Raw genomic sequence first — 15,072 nt, 5'->3', positions numbered from 1 at the left:
TATTGAACTCGCATTTAAAATAGGTAAATAAAAGATCAAGTTCGCTACTTTCGAACGATATTTAACGATAAGGACATTGACCACTGAAAAAGTTTTAAGCCACAGCAAAGAATATAGATTTTGTGAAACATCAACTTTCTGACACATAACAGTACCATATTGAGATAATTAGCAAGTCATTCAATGCGGCATATCTTTCCGTTAATGGGGCATTTCCCAGCAAAGTTAAGAATTCGTTGTGTGCGATACAACAGCGTCCTCCAGTGTTTTATTCAAAGGAGAGCGGGTTAGTGCCACGAAGTACGAGTAGTTGCCCTCTGAATATTTTGCTCCCATGTTTTCCTCACGCCTTGCTCGTAATTTACAAATTCTTTCTATGCGCCTGGCATAAAGCAGCCAGACAGAAGCAGAAATGAAAAGTATTTTCACACTTCTCAAAGTGCTTAACTGCTACAAAACAGGGAAAAAAAGCATAGTCCAGCTGTGCACGGGGAAAGCATTTGAGCAAAGCAATGTTTGGCCATAATTTTGCGCAAATCTCGATTTAGCAATTCGGATCTTAAAGTCCTTATGATTTTTGGACAAGCGGGATGAGCTGTTCGGGCTGAGCATAGCAGACTGCCACAATACTGAGAAGCTGGAGCATGACTGGAGATCCGGCATCATGTTAACGTCGGGCCCAAATGTCCCAGAGGGACATTCATAAAAAAGTTCCACGAGTGAAAGAGAATGCGAAGTTCCTTTATATCGGGCCTTCAGGAATTCTGCACGCATTTTCACTGGACAAGGCCTTTATGAATATTACAGATGTGTTTTTCAGTTAGTTGCCTCTCCGCTGTTTACACCTGGTAAAGGTGCCGGGAGTAGCGCCAGCAATGGATTTCCAAGTCTGTTGTTTACTGTGCACCGACATCCTCCCCAAATAATAGAGAACAACCTGGACTTGGGTATACAGAGCATAATTTCAAAAGTTGCAGATGAGACGTGGACATGGGGATATAACCTTAAAAGCAGAGGCAGGCCACTCAGTAAGCTAAAAAAAAACTTCACGAAAAGGTTCATAAAAGTGTGGAAATCTCTCCCACAAAAAGAGTACATGCTAGCTCAATTCATGATTTTAAATCTGAAATCTTTAGATGTTTGCGAGCCAAGGGTATGAAGGGTCATTTTACTATGTTAAAGGGGCTATAAAAATGCAAATTGGTGATATGCAGCCTTGGTTAGGTCCCAGCTGGAGGACTGTGTCCAATTCTGGGCACTATAAGACTCTATATGGACTCAGAGAGATTGAAGAGATTTGCTAGAATGCCACAAGGGATGTGGGCCTTGTGTTACATGGTGAGACTAGGGGCCTGATTTTCCTTCCGGGGTCGGGAAACTGATGTCGGGACCATTTCTGGGTCCTGACCCCAGACCAGAGGGGGAGCCTGAGGATGCATGCTGCTGCTGAACATGGGAGCAATGTGTGCCCAGGAAACTTACTGACTCCTCTGCAAGGCTGAGAGCCCTCGCGCTGTTGAGGGTTTGCCTGCGCTGAGACATGCAACTTCCTATGTCAATGAGTCCTGGCATAGACTAAAGTGGCCAGCATTGCCTTATCTCTCTTTTGTCCTTGCAGGAGAAAAGGGTGCTGACAGGAGAAGGAGTGCTCTGTCTCCACATTGTGACTGCAATGGAGGGTTAGGGTTAACCCTAATGGAGATTGCCAGTGTGGCATCACCACCCCACACCCCGCACCCCCCCCCCCTCCCCCCACCACCCCAGCCCCGAGGAGCAAGTTGGGGAAGGTGAGTTGGGCATTCCTGGTGGAATGGTGAAAATATATTGCAATCTGTAGATGAAGAGTTGCAGTGCACTCCTTCCCGTCTGACAGCATGCCAAAGACTCAGCTGCATTGGAAATACAAAATTATGAGGGGCATTGATAGGATAGATAGGAAGAAACATTTTCCCTTAGTAGAGGGGTCAATAACCAGGGTACATAGATTTAAGGTAAGGGCAGGTGGTTTAGAGGGGATTTGAGGAAAACTTTTTCACACAGAGGGTGGTTGGAATCTGGAACACACTGCCTGAAGGGGTGGTCGAAGCAGGAACCCTCACAACATTTAAGAAGTGTTTAGATGAGCACTTGAAATGCCATAGCATACAAGGCTACGGGCCAAGTGTTGGAAAATTAGAATAGATAGGTGCTTGATGGCCGGCACAGACACGATGGGCAAGGGCCTGTTTCTGTGCTGTATAACTCTATGACTCTATAGCTCTAAAGCCTCAGCACTGCAGAGGCTTTTGCTCTGAAAAGCTAATTCTCGTGATCTCTTGTGTCTTCCACAGGCTCAAATGTGGAGGGACAATGACAGAGCCCTGGGATGACACTGGGTCAAGCTCTGGAAACGAAAACATCAGACCAAGTACCATCACATCTTACAAGCGCACCCTCCCCCAGCGCAGATGCACTCACATCAGTGGGTCCTACTGCGCGACTCGATAGGTTGCACTGAGTGAAGGGCATGTCTTGAGTGAGCAGCAGGTGGTAATAGAGGAGGAGGCAGCTCAGGGCAGACCCCCTCAGAGAATGGAGGACAAACACAGCCTACCTGGCTGTGCACAGATGCAGGGTCTTGGGAGTCACAAGAAAGGAGACTACTTAGACAGTAGCAACAGATGTCAGAGTGTCCTGAGGCAGTGTGGGGTTGTAGACTCAGTATGGAGGAGTCCATTCAGCTCATGAGCACCATAATGGCTCAGGGCTTTTGCGCATGAGCTCCTCCATTGAGAGAGTGGCCAACCTCATGGAGAGCCAATATGCAGCAGCACTCAGAGTAGATGCAGGAGCAGTATACTTACAAGCACAGAATGCATGCCACGCTCTAGCATTGACCAGTCAATGGCGCTGATGGTGCAGAGATGTTTGGAATGGATGCCAGTTGCACCCCAGCTGATGCTCCCCTCCAGCCATCCAAGTGCCATCCAAGGGCTGAGGCTGTCACCAAAGAGGATGAGGGTGTCACCCCTCATAGAACACCAACATCATCATTAGACACCTTGGGCCCTCTGATGGAGGACCCATCTGTGCAACAGGGCCTAGCTGCCCTTGCATTGGTGCAGCAGCTTCTGGAGGTCTAGCAGAAAGTAAAAGGCTGTAAGCTGCAGCACTCCACAGAAAAAAAACTGTTCTCTCAGTTTTAAAAAACCGAACAAGCTGTGTAAACAAAGAAAGCAGCTGTCATCTCACTCTTAGAAGGGGCAGGCCTGCAAAAATGAACCTGTCTAAAAAGAAACAGGAAGCTATACCTCTGAGACAGAAAACCTGTAAAACAGAGAGCCTGTAAAATATGTGTGCCTGTGAAAAAGAAAACCTGTAAAAGTCCGATATAAAAAAAAGCAGGATCAGCCAGTTCTGAAGAAGGGTCACTGACCTGAAACATTAACTCTGCTTCTCTCTCCACAGATGCTGCCAGACCTGCTGAGTATTTCCAGCATTTCTTGTCTTTAGTTAGGATCAGCCAGATGATGGCTTTCAGGTATTCAATTATGGATTGGAAGGCATTGGACATAGTGTCTGAATTTAAATTGTTTTGCCAATGGATGAAGAAGTGAGCAAACCAGAGAAACAAGCCGTGAAAATCAAGATCGCACTGGGCAACGAAGGCACGCAACAGATTGTCAGCTGAGGATCAGAAGGACCCTAGCAAGGTATAGATATTCCTGGAGGAGTAACTCAAGGTGATGGTCAGTTTCCGAGTACAGCTTATGACCTACTGGCAAGGACAAGATGAGTCGATTGACCAGTTTGTTGCAAGGTGCTGAGACAAAGCTTAAGAATGCGATATTTGCAGATATTGAAATGTTGGAACAGGTTATAGAGCTAGTAATCGCATCTACCCCATCAGAGGCCTTCCAGAAAGACCTGCTAGAAAAGAAGAAAGGGCACACCATAGATGCTCGACTCAATGATGGAACAAAATTAGAAGTCTGCTAAGTCTTGTGGCAAATGTGACCTGACTCACTCAATTCACAGTTGTCCGGTGTACCAGGACCAGTACAAAGCTTGTGACAGGCGAGGACATTGGGCAAGGCAGTGTAGAAGGCCGAGCTCAGATACTGCACAAGGGAATGGTGGCAGATCACATGCAGAGAGAACATTTTTTTTTAGAGATACAGCACTGAAACAGGCCCTTCGGCCCACCGAGTCTGTGCCGACCAGCAACCACCCATTTATACTAACCCTACAGTAATCCCATATTCCCTATCACCTACCTACACTAGGGGCAATTTACAATGGCCAATTTACCTATCACCTGCAAGTCTTGGCTGCAAGATAGGATGGAAAACGCAATAAAAGGTATCCCAACAGACAACAAAATCCCAAACAGGTCCAACAGGTCAGCAGAGAGACAGATTGCCAGGAGGACATAGATGAAGAATGCATTCGTGCCTACAGCGAGTAAGCATTTCACGTAGTTAATTTGGATCAACATGCCAATGCTATTACACAATCTGAGGTCTTCACCATGATTAGGATTATACGTCCACAGAAAAGTGGCAAGCATAAGCTCAGAGTAAAGATCAACAACGGACAAGTGCAAATATTCTGCCCATCTGTACTGAAGGACATGTATTTAAAGAAATGGGAATCTATGGTATGACCCACCACAGCTAGGCTGACTGCCTACAATCGTTCTCTAATCAAGTGCATTGGAGTGATAACCTTGCAGTGCTCTATGGGAGCTCTGAATGGCTACCACAAATGTTTTATATTGCAGACACAACTGGACCAGCTGTCGCAAGACTTCAAGTCTGACGAGGTTTAGGAATTATTATGATACATGATGTCAATAACGCACCAAAGATGGTACAAAATATCCTGGTGGTGTGTATCGGGTTGGTCCATGTAAATGATTACACAAAATCTGGGAGTCTTGACACAAAAGGGTGATATGACCAGGAGTCTCTCCTCAGGCTTCAGTTCATTGCAGCAAGTACCCAGAGGCTAGAAGGTTTGCCAGTGATTGGTGAAGTTGCCAGTCATCATTTTTCTAAGCTTTCCAAACAAGGGAAAATGAGGGCATCATATGGCAGGCACATAGGATTAGAGTTAGCTCGATTGTGAGTAATAGAGAGGATCAGATTCCTCAATCCTGCATCAAGAACTTAGTATCCTGCAAAGGTTGCTAGGATGTGCGACCAGCCCAGATCATACGAGATCCAGACACCCAATGTTGCGATTCTCAGACGGAAACAAAGTTAACTCAGAGAGCTGTGCAACAACATTAAATGTGACAACCCTGTGGCATTGTGGACACGTTCAAAGACAAAGTCTGAAGATGAACGTACAGAGGCTATGAGCACAGAAGAAGAACACGCTAACCAGAGTTCTGAGTCACAGAGGAGTCGTCAAGACGCGCTCAGATCTGAGAAGAGGTTGAAAATAACAAGATCGGGATAAATAAGCAAACCTCCTCTACTTTTAGAGAGTGTTAAACTTGCTTACTTGTAAATAACATTTTGTTTTAATCTTGTATAGTTAGTCTGAACCACAACATCATTGTATATTGCACATATGTTTCTATCGTTGGAAAAAAGGGGTATATTGTGGGACCACCTTAAAAGACGACCACCATAAGAGGCTGTATGTGAAGATTACCGGAGGAAATGATGTCGCGTCACTCATGACCAGGGAGTTGTGTGTGTATCCCGACAGAGTGAGACGTGTGTAGATGTGGCTCCTGTAATAGCTGTAGATATGTATGTATTCCAGTTACGTTATACTAAAAACCTACATAAGCTTTGGAACATAGGAGAAGGAGGAGACCATTCAGCCCATCGAGCCTGCTCTTCTATTCAATAAGATTATGGCTGATCATCCACTTCAACGCCTTTTACCCACACTATCCCCATATCCCGTTATATCATTGATATTTAGAAATCTGTCAGTCTCTACTTTAAACATACTCAATTTCTGAGCTTTCACAATCCTCTTGGGTAGAGAATTCCAAAGATTCACAACGCTCTTAGTAAAGAAATTTCTCCTCATCTCGATCCTAAGTGGCATCCCCCTTATTTTGAAATTGTGTCCCCTGGTTCTAGACTCCCCAACCAGGGGAAACATCTTACCTGCATCTACCCCGACTATCCCTTTAAGTATTTTGGAGGTTTCAATGAGATCACCTCTCATTTTTTGAAACTCTAGAGAATACATGCCCACTTTCCCCAGTTTCTCTTCACAGGACAGTCCCGCCATCCCGGGAACAAATCTGGTGAATCTTCGTAACACTCCCTCTATGGTAATAATATCCTTCCTAAGCTAAGGGGACCAAAACTGCACACACTACTCCAGGTGCAGTCTAACCAAGGTTCTATACAATTGAAGCAAGACCTTGCTACTCCTGTATTCAAATCCTCTTGCGATAAAGGCTAACATACCATTAGCCTTCCCAATTGCTTGCTGCACCTGCATGTTAGCTTTCAATAACTTATTGATGAGGACACCCAGGTCCCTTTGTTCATCTACATTTTCTAATCTCTTACCATTTAAGAAATACTCTGCACCTCACAGCTCCAGGGACCCGGGTTCGATTCCGGGTACTGCCTGTGTGGAGTTTGCAAGTTCTCCCTGTGTCTGCGTGGGTTTTCTCCGGGTGCTCCGGTTTCCTCCCACATGCCAAAAGACTTGCAGGTTGATAGGTAAATTGGCCATTATAAATTGTCACTAGTATAGGTAGGTGGTAGGGAAATATAGGGACAGGTGGGGATGTCTGGTAGGAATATGGGATTAGTGTAGGATTAGTATAAATGGGTGGTTGATGTTCGGCACAGACTCGGTGGGCCGAAGGGCCTGTTTCAGTGCTGTATCTCTAATCTAATCTAATCTAAAACCTCTATTCCTCCTACCAAAGTGGATAACCTCACATGTTTCCACATTATATTCTATCTGCCACATTCTTGCCCACTCACTAAGTCTGTCCAAATCCCCTTGAAGCCGCTTTGCATCTTTCTCACAACACACATTCCCACCTAATTTTGTGTCAGCTGCAAACTTGGAAATATTACATTTGGTTTCCACATCCAAATCATTGGTATATATTATAAACAACTCGGGCCCAATTGCTGATCCTTGTGGCATCCCACTTATCAAAGCCTGCCAACGTGAGAATGACCCATTTATTCCTACTGTCTGTCTTCTGCCTGTTAACCAATCCTTAATCCATGCCAGTATATTACCTCCTATCCCATGTGCTGTAATTTTGCTAACCAACCTCCTGTGGGGGATTTTATCAAATGCCTTCTCAAAATCTAAGTATAGTACACCCACCGACTCCCCTGTATCAATTCTGTAGGCAACATCCTCAAAAAAACTCCAACGGGTTTGTCAAATATGATTTCCCATTCATAACTCCATGTTAACTATGCCCAATCAGATCATTATTATCCAAGTGTTCATTTATTACATCCTTTAGAATAGATTTTAGCATGTTCCCTACTACTGATGTAAGGTTAACAGGTCTATAGTTCCCTGTTTTCTCTCTCCCTCCCTTCTTAAATAGTGGGATGATATTTGCTACCTTCCAATCTACAGGAACCATTCCAGAATCTATAGAATTTTGGAAGATGATCACCACTATCTCCATAGCTACCTTTTTCAACACTCGGGGATGTAGAATATCAGGTTCCGGGTCTTATCAACCTTCAGTCCTATTAATATCTCCAATACAACCTTCTTACTAATACTAATTTCCTTCAATTCCTCATTCTCCCTAGTACCTTGGATCTCTAATTCTGGGAGATTTCATGTATCTTCCTCAGTAAAGACAGACACAAAGTAATCATTTAACTTCTCTGCCATTTCTCTATTCCCCATTATAAATTCTCCTGGCTCTGCCTGTAGTGGACCCACATTTGTCTGAACCAAATGTTTCATTTTTACATACCTATGGAAGCTTTTACAATCTGTTTTATGATTTTTGCTAGTTTACATTCATATTCTATTCTTCCTTTCTTTATCAGTTTCTTAGTTCTTCTTTGCTGTATTCTAAAACGAAGTGATTATTAACAACGCAGCCGGCAGCTGACGTCATCAGACTGCGCCAATCTGCACACATGTGCAGATTGGCTCCTGCCCTCTGCGCATGCGCTGCGTTCCGCATTGCTAGTTGGTGCGCGCGCAGATGACGTCTGCGGTTGGGGAAGCGGAGAGAGCGCAGGGGTGGGGGAAGCGAGGGGGGGAGCAGGGAGAGCGGGGCCGAAGACCTTGGTGGTGACGGGTGCACTTTCCTCCTTCCCGAACCCACCGCCTGCTCCCTCCCCGGCCTGCTCGCTCTCTCCCTCGGCCATTGTCTGCTGCCATGTGTTTTCGTTGCCTTTGTGTGATTATTTGAGCAGCGCCATCTTTAGTCCTGGCAGCTGCTTGACATCACAGTTTTAGTGGCACAGGCTGCATTTGTGCACTGCAGCGCCACCTAGTGGTTGCATTGTCAGCCAATGCAGCCATTCTAAAATCCACCCAATCCTCAGATTTACTACTATTTCTGGCAACTTTAATGGCCTTTTCTTTTAATCTTATATAATCCTTAACTTCCTTTGTTAGCCACAGTTGACTGACTTTTCTTCTTGGCTTTTGTGCCCTGAAGGAATGTACAGTTGCTTTAAACTATATAATAATTTTTTAAAGACTATCCCTCAGGTTCCCATCCCCCTGACAAACCAGTTTAAACCCTCACCAACAGCACTAGCAAATCTCCCTGTGAGGATATTAGTTCCAGGCCTGTTAAGGTGTAGCCTGTCCAATTTGAGCTATCCCTTGCCTATGTACTGTCATACCTTTTAATGTATTTCCTAAGATGGAACAAGTAATATGACAGGCGGTAAGAGTGGATCTATTCCAGGCTGCTTCTTCAATGACATCCTTTCACAGGCAGATCAAAGTGAGTTCCAGAACATGCTGTCCTCCTGGGTTAGAAGGACTCAGAGGGAATGTGCCTGGATTAGATGATCACTGACATTGACGGTACCCTGATGAGACAGTCAAGTCCTGCGCCAGACCCAGCCACCTTCCCATGCAGCCAGAACACCTCTGTGTTCTGCATCTTCCTCCTCCTCTTCTACATCCTGCCCTTCCTTTTCCTCCGATAAGCTGTGTTGTTTGTAAGAGCCTCACCCTCGTCAAGGTCCACACCTCTCTGGAGGGCTATGTCATGGAGAGCACAGCAGACCCCCACAATGCCTGAGACCCTTGCAGGAGTGTACTGCTGGGCGCAAGCCGACTGGTTCAGGCACCAGAACCACATCTTCAGAAGCCAGATGGCCTAGTCGATTGTGGTCCTTGTGAGTAGTTGGCTTCGGTTGTAGTGCCTCTGTGGCATCAGTGGTCTGAGATGCAATGGTGGGAAGCCATTTTCGAGACAACACCAAGGTCCACTGCTGATCCTTGGAAGGAGCCGCAGGCGAAGAAGTTCAAGACCACAATGATTTTACCAGCTACTGGCAAGGCATGGTGAGCAGTGCTGCTAGGGGTGAGGCCTTTCATGATGAGGGCACAAATATCAATGACCACCTGCCTGCATCACTGGTTCTCTGACATCTCCAGGTAGCTCCACCTTCGCTGGTAGATCCTACGCTGAGGGTATGGCCTCAATTGCCTTCCAACCTCTCATTCCTTTCCACTGCCCTCCTCATGCCTGGGGCTTTGTCTCTCCTGATGAAGATATTGCTCCTCATCACTACTGGACCCAATATCTGAGGGTTGTGCTCCCATTATCAGCTATTGCCTTTCTTGCACTCAGGTCAACTCCCTATAATGTCTGGAAGCCTTAGCCCCTTGTCTTATGATGCCAGGAGGGTGATGACCCCTTGCACTGCCTGTGCATGTACAGAACATTCCCCACAACCTCTGCACACCTGATGGCACCTGTGTGCCAATGGCTGAGTGCCCCCTCAGCTGTGCTCCCTTTTATAGGTCCAACTAAGTTAATGGTGTGGCCATGACTGGCTCCCTACTGTGTTGCCGCCTCCGTGCAACTGGTCTGCTCTTGACCCAGCGTGCAACAATGTGCCCCCACCAAAATCCCAAACTAGCCTTCAACGAGCTCTCAGTGAGTTTGTTGACTACTTTACTTGGCCTCATTCCTGAATCAGGTAGGTTTCCAGGGCTCGCTTTTCCATGTCCTGATGAAACTTGCCAGTGGCAGGAATGGCGACGGAAAACCGGCACGCTGGCCGCCACTAAGAGTCAGTGCCCAGCACGTAGGGAGGAACCCAGTGAGTTTACAAAGGAGAGGCAGTAGAGAGAATCCCCAGTTAGCACTGAGCATCGAGGGAGGAGCTGTCAGGTTCTTGAATTCTGAAAAAGTGACATCAACATTGATGTCACAGCAAATACACAGGTGAAGCTCTGAGGGTAAGTAAATCAGGGAAGCAATTTCTTTCTTTTTTTCTTTGACAAGATCAAAGAGCCTGGAGGTAAGAAGAGCACACCTGAAGGAACTTGGGGGAGAAGCAGCAGAGGGGCGAGAATGCAAGAGTTGGGGGGCAAGGTTAAAAAAACTAAAAGTGACATCAGCACAAGGGAATGTGCTGATTGGTGAATAGCTGGTGAGATTTTTTATATCAGTCTTTAAGAAGTCTTTAGTTTATTTCTGTTCTGTTAGTCTAATAAATAGAAGCATCACAGGGTACCTCAGTCCCATGGAGTGCACATATTGTTCCATGTGGGAAATCCAGGAAGCTTCTCATGTCGTGGATAACCACGTGTGCAGGAAATGTCGACAGCCGGAGCAGCTCGAGCACCAGGTTTTGGAGTTTGAACAGCAGTTGGTATCACTGTAGTGCATCTGTAAGGCTTAGAGCTATGTGCATAGCACATTTCTGGATGTGATCACCCTGCAGCTTAACGGTGTGCAAACAGAAAGGGAATTGGCGACTGCCAGGCAATCAAGGAGGACCAGGCAGGTAGTCCCCTGAGTGCATCTCACTCACCAACTGGTATTCACCTGGTTCCAGGGTCCAAGGCAGAACATTTTGAGGGGGAGGAAGTACAGCCATAGGTCATGGTCCATATCGGTATGAACAGCATACATAGAAAGAGGAATGAGGTCCTACAGGCAGAGTTTAGGGAGCTAGGAAACAAAATAATCAGACCTTAAAAGTAGTAATTTCCAGATTACTCCCATGCTAGTGAGTATGGAAATAGAAGGATTGAGGAGATGAATGCATGGCTGGAGAGATGGTGTAAGAGGGAGTGCTTTTGAGTCCTGGGACAGTTCTGAGGGAGGTGGGACCTATACCAGCAGGATGTATTGCGCCTCAACAGAGCTGGGACTGATATCTGCATGGAGCAGTTTGCTAGTGCTGTTGGGGAGGGTTTAAACTATTTGGCAGGGGGTGGGATCTGAAATGTAGCATTAGAAAGCATAAACAAAGGTGCACAAAGGATTGGAAGAAACAAAGGGCACTAGAGTAAGAAATAGCAAGGTATTGCAGGGGGTCAGAGTAAAAGGGAATGCATTAAGGTCTGAATTTGGTTTACAGTGTGTCTATGTTAATATATGATAAATAGGGTTGGTGAGCTGCAGGCACACATAACCACATGGAAACATGATGTTGTGGTGATAATGAAGACCTCGATTAAAAAGAAGTGCAGTACTAAGTATTCTTGGATACAAGTGTTCAGGAATGATGGCAAAGGTAAGAAAGGAAGACGGATGGTAGTATTGATTAAGGAGAATATTACTGTGCTGGAGAGAGAAGATAGAATTTATTTCATTGGAGTTCAGAAACAATAGAAGTGCCATTACACTACTGGGTGTATTCTATAAGTCACCAACTGGGAATGGTATAGAGGAGCAAATTTGGAAGGAACTTAGAGAGGTGCAAGAATTATACAGTGGCGATAATGGGGGACTTCAATTATTCTAACTTAGATTGGGATAGTAATAGTGTAAAGGGAGGAGAGAGGGAAGAGTTTCTGAAGTGTATTTCGAAGAATTTCCTTGAGTAGTACCATTGCTGGCCCAAGAGAGGCATCATTGCTGGATCTGGTTCTGGGAAATGAGGTGGTTCAGGTGGGTTAAGTGTCAGTTGGGGAACATTTAGGGAACAGAACCTTTGTATCAGAAGGTTTAGATTAGTGATGGAAAAGGACAAGGAGTAATCTGGAGTAAAAAATATTTAATTGGAGGAGGGCCAATTTCATTGGGTTGAGAATGGATCTGTCCCGGGTAAATTGGAATCACAGATTAGCAGGCAAAACTGTAATCGAACAACGGGCTGCCTTTAAAGACATGATGGTTCAAGTGCAGTCAAGGTACATCCCAATGAGGGGGAAACATTGGGCAAACAAAACCAGAGCTCTTTGGATGACAATAAAGATGGAGAGTAAGATGAAACAGAAAAAGGGAGTGTATGTCAGTTGTTTATACAAGTGAGAACCAGTCTGAATATTGAAAATTCAGAAGGGAAGCAAAAAAGGAAATATGAGGGGCAAAAGAGAGTATGAAAAGATACCGGCAGCTAACATAAAAAGGAATCCAAAAGTCTTCTATTGGTTTATAAAGAGTAGAAACAGGAAGGGTGGGACCAATTAAGGACCATAAAGCAGACCTGCACATGGAAGAAGAGGGCATGGCAGAGGTACTAAATAAGAACTTTGCATCTGTCTTTCCCAAGGAAGAAGCTGCTATCAAAACCATTGTGAAAGAGGAGATAGTTGAGATACTAGATGGGCTAAAAATGGATAAAGCGGAGGTACTAGAAAGACTGGCTGTACTTAAAGTTGATAAGCCACCAGGACTAGATGGGATGCAACCTAGGATCCTGAAGGAAGTAAAAGTGGATATTACAGAACACACTGCCCACAATCTTCCAATCCTCCTTAGATATGGGAGTGGTTCCAGAGGACTGAAAAGCTGTTCAAAAAAGGGAGCAGTGATAAACCCAGCAATTGCAGACCAGTCGGTTTAACCTTGGTGGTGGCAAAGCTTTTAGAAATAATAATTCGGGACAAAATTAACCATCTCTTGGATAAGTGTGGATCAATCAAGGAAAGCCAGTATTGATTTGTTAAAGGCAAATTGTGTTTAACTAACTTGATTGAGTTTTTGATGAGGTGGCAGAGAAGGTTGATGAAGGTAATGTGGGTGATATTGTCATGCTGAGAAGGAGCCGTGATGAACAAACACTGAACTGTAGGAATTATGAAATAAAAGTCAACCATTGAACTGAACCAAAAGAAAATGAACACATTTGTGCTGCAGACAAAATTGAGTAAAGCTCCTATACTGTCAATAAACATATCTGTCTGTTGAGGATGAAACTTGTTAACCTTGTCTGAATTAGCTCTAGGGAGAACCCATTGAAATTGAAAGGAGACAATTACATATTAATGACTCCTAGCTACAGGAATGAACTAACAAAGGTTCTGTGGACAGACTGACTCCACAGGCCAAACCAAGATGAATAAGTGTGAAGTAGCATCATTGTAACAGAATGGTCCCTATCCAGATGCCAACATATCCTGAACCATTGTGTGGTCACATCAGGGGAGAGTGTTTTTTTCACCTGACAGAGATTCAAATGTGATGGATTTTTACCTCAAGAGGTAGCTCTCTAGAGAAGGGACCACAGGAAGCCAGTTCCAGCCAGAGGCTGTGAGATACAGTCCAGCTAAGCAGAAGAATCCTGCTGAATAACAACTTGAACAACCACTGCTGCAGAGAAATTGCAAGGTGACTTTGAGACTGCCATCTGTGAAAGTAAACCAGATTCACACCAGCAACTTTGGGCTGAGTTTTAACCACAGAAGACTACAACACTTCAGCAATTCCAAGACAAAGAACATTCATCCCTGCAACACCATTATAAAAGTTCCTCCCGAAAGAAACTCTGAAGGTTCTTTAAGCAACGGACTCTTGAACAGTAATTTTGATTTTAATTGCATCCTACCCTTTTCTCTCTACCTATCTATTCTTGTGTATGCATGTGTGTGTGAGTATGTGTGTGGGTGAGGTTGCGACAATTTTGGGAATTGTTTAATAACAGTTATCTTTCTTTTTTAATATATGAGAAAACCTGTCATTTGTCTGTTTATTTGACCCTAAAAACATTCAGGGACTATTGCAAAATTTTTAACAAAACACTATCTGCAGTCAGTTGGGAGGTGAATAGTGGAAGCCATCCAAACCACTTACCACTTGTCCATAATAATGTTTAGTTTAGTTTAGTTTAGAGATACAGCACTGAAACAGGCCCTTCGGCCCACCGAGTCTGTGCCGACCATCAACCACCCATTTATACTAATCCTACACTAATCCCATATTCCTACCACATCCCCACCTGTCCCTATATTTCCCTACCACCTACCTATACTTGGGGCAATTTATAATGGCCAATTTACCTATCAACCAGCAAGTCTTTGGCATGTGGGAGGAAACCGGAGCACCCGGAGGAAACCCACGCAGACACAGGGAGAACTTGCAAACTCCACACTCCAATAATGTGGTGTATATGGACTTCCAAAAGGCATTTGATAAAGTGCCACATAATAGGTTTGTCACTAAAATTGAAGTCTATGGAATAAAAAGGAAAATGGCAGAATGGATATGAAGTTGGCTGAGGGACAGAAAACAGAGATTAGTGGTGAATGTTTGTTTTTTGGATTGGAGGAAGCTGTGCCCCAGGGGTCGGTACTAGATCCACTGCTTTTCTTGATATATATTAATGGCCTAGACTTGGGTGTACAGGACACCGTTTCAAAATCTGCAGATGTCACAAAATTTGGAAGTATAGTGAAATTTAAGGAGGATGGTGATAGACTTCAAGAGGACATAGACTGGTGGAATGGTCAAGACATGTGGCAGATGCAATTTAACACAGATAAGTGTGAAGTGCAGCTCCAGCAATACTCAACAAGCTCGACACCATCCAGGACAAAGCAGCCCACTTGACTGGCACCCCATCCACCACCATCAACATTTACTCCCTCCACCACTGACACACAGTGGCAGCAGTGTGTACCATCTACAAGATGCACTGCAGGAACTCACCAAGACTCCTTCGACAGCATCTTCTAAACCTGCAACCT

This window comes from Heterodontus francisci, chromosome 1 (genome assembly GCF_036365525.1).
Source record: "Heterodontus francisci isolate sHetFra1 chromosome 1, sHetFra1.hap1, whole genome shotgun sequence".
In the NCBI taxonomy this organism is placed as follows: domain Eukaryota; kingdom Metazoa; phylum Chordata; class Chondrichthyes; order Heterodontiformes; family Heterodontidae; genus Heterodontus; species Heterodontus francisci.
This window is presented reverse-complemented; position numbering follows the sequence as displayed.